Raw genomic sequence first — 6127 nt, 5'->3', positions numbered from 1 at the left:
TGCCTGTTGTTGATCTTCAGATTTGCAGCATTTCCAATTAACACATCAAACTTTCAAATTGGTTTATTTATTATCAGTTTTGCTATAGTTTGGGATTGTCTATTGTGTGTGTGTGTGTGTGTGTGTGTGTGTGTGTGTGTGTGTGTGTGTGTGTGTGTGTGTGTGTGTGTGTGTGTGTGTGTGTGTGTAAGTCCTTTATGTCCCTGGGCTTCTTCATTTCAAACCAACGGGCCATGGATCCACCTGATATTGCATGTGCCTAACTGTTTCAATGATGTGGTGAGTCAGATGAGCCTATAGGCAACAATTAAATCAAATTAAGAATGTGAAAAAGATCATGAAAAATGCATATTTTCCATAGTACGCCCATGCCATGTAGAATCTGCTTACGTCTCTTCTGTTCCTTTTCCGCCTGCTCGGTGCTGGATGGGGCCGTTTCCACCCTGCGGTGCCCGGTGCTGATTTCCCCTGGACGTCAGCAGCAACATATGGGACCCAGGGCAGCGGTCCAAAGATGGAGCCGGCTCCCACTATTGATTTGAGAAATCACAAATAATGTGGCCTATAGAGCTTATGAACCCAAAGTGTCAAATATTCCATTTAAATAGAGTTTAAAATACCAGAAATATGCATCGATTGCAATGTTGAAAAGCCTGAATTTTATATTTTTCAGAACTGTCAGTAAAAAATATCAGTTTTTGCACAAAATAAAATTTGGTCGGATTCATGATCACAGGTCACACGTGTATTTTAATAGATTACTTAAATGTGTGACTTGTAACCAAGATAATTGTATTATTTCCACCCAACTGGGAACTCTGACATGACGTGACCAGGCCCAAATCCACTTCCCCAGTGCTGAGCATTTTCATGTGGAAATGCATATGTGTGTGTGTGTGTGTGTGTGTGTGTGTGTGTGTGTGTGTGTGTGTGTGTGTGTGTGTGTGTGTGTGTGTGTGTGTGTGTGTGTCAAGGGTGGGTACATGTGCTTGCTCTTGCTCCAGCGGAGGCCTTTTGTTCTCTGTCTCTAACTCATCTATTATCAAATGTACTAAAGACTTAGAAACAAAGAACACACAAAACTAATGGTACATTTGTGTATTTTATTTGGGGTTATAAGTCTCTATTGATTTCTAGGAGCTCATTCTATATTAAAATCATCTGGTGGGCAGATATGATGCTCCTAAAACATCAGTTGTTTTATTGAGTGTATTGATAATTTAGATATAAATGTTTTCTGTTAAAACAAGAAAATACACATACAATATCTCAATTGTTTTGTGGCAGTTCACTCATGAACTGGTTATGACAGAAACATGTGTTGTTGTAATGCATGTGTATTTACTGTTCAGCCAGTTTTACAGATCAGGTCCATCGGATCTGAATAATAGCATTTCATTTTCACTAATTCAATAATTCCACCCTGAGGTGATCTCTGAGGAAACATGCATTTATCACATTTGGCAGGATGAAGTCCTTATGAATGGTAAGTCTAATTAAAGCCACTTAAGTTCAAATCTGCATGAATGTCTGGCTGCTGTGTGAGAATTAAACAAAAATGGCCTGCAATTATTTTGTCACAGGTCTTTTTTTTAACATTTTTTTTTAACATTTTAAATGTGCACTCTGCACATTTTGTTTGATATCTTAACTGCCCAATAGTGTTACTTGGATTATTTGATAGCAACCATTTTGTTAATTTGAGCTTCATTTATGAGTAGCTGTTAATTAGCCAATGCAGCATTTCATTTTTGTCAGTGTTCTTTTTCCCTGTTCTTCAGATATTTTAGACGTTATGTATATAATGATGTGTGCTATGTGCCTCCTATCATCCATGCCAATATTTAGTTTTTTCCCAAGCCTACATTCTTAATTGTAAAGATAAAACTAAGAAAAATCTTAAACACAACAGACAGTGTGGTATTTTACATTAAATAAAAATATGTTTACCTGAAAATTAACTTTTATTTGTGTCATCTCTAAACAATGCATACAATCTGCAGCTAGACCCTTCAAAAAGCGAATTTAAAGCATAATTTAAATAAACAAACGAAAGGTAAGTAACCGAAGACATTTTTTACATGCCTATGGATCCAGTATCCATTTTGTTTTCAGTATATATATTTTTTTAATCTTAACTGCAACCAAACACTCTCGATGATGACATTTCAGACGAGATTTTCTTTCATTATTTATTATTATTGAATGCAAAAGCCATAACCACTGCTCCAGACCTATATACCCACAACCCGATAGTGATGATGTTCAGAAGAATAATTGTTCGATCATATCAGACAGTTATAAAACTTTTATTTTTATTTCTGTTGTTTGTGTCATAACATGTTTAGGCCTATACATCTTGTATGTCAAGTGCACTCATTCTGCAGACAGGATATTACTGGACACATGTTGATAGGATGTACAACAGGGATGACATCAGTAGAACACAGAAGGTAATCAGAGGACTCCATCTCTCATCCTTTCAGAAGCTTCTCTTGTTTCCCAAACAATATTACACGCTATATAGGATTTGTCATTAGAAGGGCAATGCCTCTGCACGTGAGGGCTCAGTTGTGGAAAAAAGCATTGAGATCCTCATACGGAGGCGCCCTGTCGTGGTGCGCGTGCACGTCTTGGAAAGGTGGAATGTTCTCCGAGTGCGAACCGCCGCCGCGCGCTCCCGAGGGCCCGAACGGCATGCTGTGGCTGGGCCGAGACGTGCTCAGCCCGGAGTAATGCATAGAGTAATGGTAGTTCCTGTCGGCCTCAGAGGGCGCCTGCTGCCTGCCGGACAGCCCGCCGCCGTTCATGCACACGGGCGGACTGTGCGGGGGCTCGTAGTCCGGGCTGCTATAGTCAGGGGACGTCCCACCCGGCGGGTACACGGCCTCGTACCCAGACCCGTAGGATTGGCCCCGCACGTTAAGCGCGCCGCTTCCGGGCTGGTAGTGAGGACTGGAGATGCGGGAGCACCGGTAGGAGTACGGGTGGACGGAGAACGGAGAGCTGGGCACGTGGAAGCGGGCTCCCTCTGAACACGGTTCAGTCAGGAAGTTCCTGGTGTTGAGCTGCAGACAGCCTGCCACCAGGTTGGTGGTGGGCTGGGACAGGCCTTTACACAACATCTGCACGTAGGCCATCACATCTGGCCGCTTCCCGTTGCGTAAAATCTCCCCAAGGGCCAATATATAATTCTTGGCCAGCCTCAGAGTCTCTATCTTGGAGAGTTTTTGGGTTTTGGAGTAGCACGGCACCACTTTGCGCAGACTGTCCAGCGCAGAATTCAAGTCGTGCATGCGCGTGCGCTCCCGCGTATTCGCCTTCGCTCGACGCACCTTGGAGCGCTGCATGCGCGCCGCCGTCATCTTGCGTTTCTTTGGGCCGCGCTTCTTGGGTTTGTCTCCACCGTTCTCGTCGCACTCCTCTTCCTCGGCCTCATCATCCTCGTCATCGTCGCAGGCCATCTCGGAATCAGCTCGACTGCTGCTGCCTTCCAGCGGCTCGTCCATGTCGTCCTCGTGGAGGTCATCTTGATCTTCGTCCTTGATCTTGCAGTGCTCGTGCTTGTGCTCGTTGTCCTCCGCCCAGTCAGCTGCGAGCCTCTGGACGTCCGGCAGGACCTCGCTGAACAGACGGCTCAACATCGTGGCAAAGCAACCTGCAAAGAGACACAGTCGTCACACACTTTATCTGGACTCGTTTGCATCCTGTTTGCTTGCTGTCAAAGCGCGAAGGCCGTAGAGGCTGCTGTGTGTCCCAACCAATTAAGGAGGAATGGACTACAATTAATAATCCGTAAATGTGTTTATGAATAAGATAAAAGGTGTGTGGTATTTATCAGCATATGTTTAATTAAGATTGCAGTGTTCATGCTCATCCTGACATGAATCCATGATAATTTAGGCTGAACTGGAGAATGGGGCCTTAATACGAGATGCTAAGAAAGATTCCGCAAAGCGTGAATTGTCTTTTTATTAAAAAAATGAAATAAAATCGGATTCTTTTTTTTATGGCATAAAGCAACAGTGTGGGCCAGACCTGTCTGTGCCCTGCAGCAGTCCGGCACAGGGAGCGATGCTTCAGCAGGTCCCCCAGGGACGCATTAAGGGTGCGGGTCCCTCCTTCGTCTTATAAATTACCGACCAGGAGGAATTCCAGCACAGACAGGCCTCTCTGGACCACTGGGTCCCACACGTTGTATACCTCTGAATGAACAGGTTTTTGCATTCAACCCGCTTTAAATTAAATTGACTTTAACCCAACAGAGCTCACTTGAATTTATGTGATTCACAAAATATATATATATATATATATTTTTTATAAATCGATGTCGAAAGGTGCCTTCAGGGCCAGAACCTGCCCAGGTTCATGGCGCCCATGTTGGACCCTCGAGACCGCAGGGTCGATATCTGACATGTTCCTTTGCTGAACTTTCGCCTGTTCTGACGAAAAAATAAATTGAATAAAAGAAAGCGATGAAGTGTGCTTTAAATTGATCTTTTTAATTCCTGACGCGTTTCATAGGGTCTCACGGGGAGATTTGAACATGATATGTTATCATCATTATTCGTTTAAAATCTCACTTAATGGATGCATTTCCCTCTCCATGGTGTCACTGATTAACCAATAAATCCGGCTAAACAGACAAGTTATTTATTGAAGTTAAATTGTGTAAAAAGCTGTAGCATCAACATCTTCATGATTATTCCAGTATCCAGAGCTCAGCTGTGTGTGTGGAGTCCAAGGACGTCTTTTTCTAATCTTGTAAGCACAATGTAATTAATGCCAACCAATACCTTGTCAATTAGCCTGTGTATCTCTATGGAGAATTCTACCCCCACAGTGCGCTCACGCGCGTCGTGCACACACGCACAAACATACACACACACGCACACAAATATGCACACACACACATCTTGATGTTTTCTAATTAAACTCTTTCTACTCTCCAGTGCTTATTTTACGATACGATGCAAATTATGAATACAGCAGTGCCAGAGAGACCACATCTCTGAGGGATCAATGTGGATTTATAGATGTATTTCAACAAAATCTACTTATTAAACGTCGTGAGATCTTTAAGTGCGGCGACAAAGAGCCTACGGAAGAGATTAAAAGCTATATAATCGTCACAGGCATGGAAAAGATGCGAAAAAAGAGTCCCTTATTTTGATAAATGCTCTGCCACTCTAATTCCTCCCTCACAATACAACAGGCAATGACACACAAATACACAAAAAAAAAAATCTTGATATGTGATATTCTCATATCTGATCAGAGATGTGCAACCTACCTCCGCGGTGGAGCTCAGTGACGGGGCAAAGCGGGTTTGTTTACACCATCTCGCTCCGGGTGGGCATCACATCCACACGCGCCGCTCGGATGCTTGTGCAGACGAGGCGCTGTTCTGCTCACACCTCTCTCTCTCTCTCTCTCTCTCTCTCTCTCTCTCTCTCTCTCTCTCTCTCTCTCTCTCTCTCTCTCTCCTCTCTCCTCTCGTGCCGCCCTGCTCTGTCTGCTGCTGCTGCTGCTGCTGCTGCTGCTGCTATCCCCAGCCCAAACGCGTGGAGGGATCCGTGTGGCACCTCAGAGGCAGGACTGGGTGGGTTACATACCAGCTCTGATGCCAGGCCCATATGGCTGGCACGTCATTGGCAAGAGCCATCACATGAGAGCCGGTGATTGACATGCGGCCGCATTCACAGAGACTGGCTTCCCCTGGGGGAGAGGGAGTCGCCATCTGTCACTGAGCTGAAAGAGAAAATGGAATAAGCAGTGAATGCCACAAAAAAAAACGCACTGGATTCAGACAGCTTCTGTTAGCCTCCATTTTCTGGGGGAAAACGGGGTTAATCTCATATAGAAGGTTTAGGGAAACAATCCCCTTAGAGAAATTATTATAGCAATCCTATTATGATCAATTTTAGAATGATATCATCCAAATACTATTGGATTGTTAGAGGATTACTTATTTTGTTGGATAAGGAAAACCTTCAAATAATCCACATTGAATATAATGATACAATTAGAAGAATTAGGCCATTAGGAACAATTAGATCCCTATATAGAAATGTCGTGATCAGAGCTTCCAACAAACTGCCTTCAAACAAAGGCCCGCGATAAATAA

General features: G+C 43.8%; 1 pseudogene across 1 annotated transcript; it reads right to left on the bottom strand.

The window, feature by feature from the left end:
• Nucleotides 1-2567: 2567 nt before the first annotated feature.
• On the bottom strand, nt 2568-5636 carry LOC306754155 (neurogenic differentiation factor 2-like; annotated as a pseudogene). The gene is made up of 2 exons: nt 5290-5636; nt 2568-3658 (listed from the first exon to the last, which is right to left on the bottom strand). The product of its transcript is annotated as a neurogenic differentiation factor 2-like (transcript).
• Nucleotides 5637-6127: the final 491 nt, after the last annotated feature.

Source organism: Taurulus bubalis (genome assembly GCF_910589615.1).
Source record: "Taurulus bubalis genome assembly, chromosome: 2".
NCBI lineage: Eukaryota > Metazoa > Chordata > Actinopteri > Perciformes > Cottidae > Taurulus > Taurulus bubalis.
The sequence above is the reverse complement of the archived record's forward strand: the minus strand, read 5'-3'. Positions and strand labels throughout refer to the sequence as shown.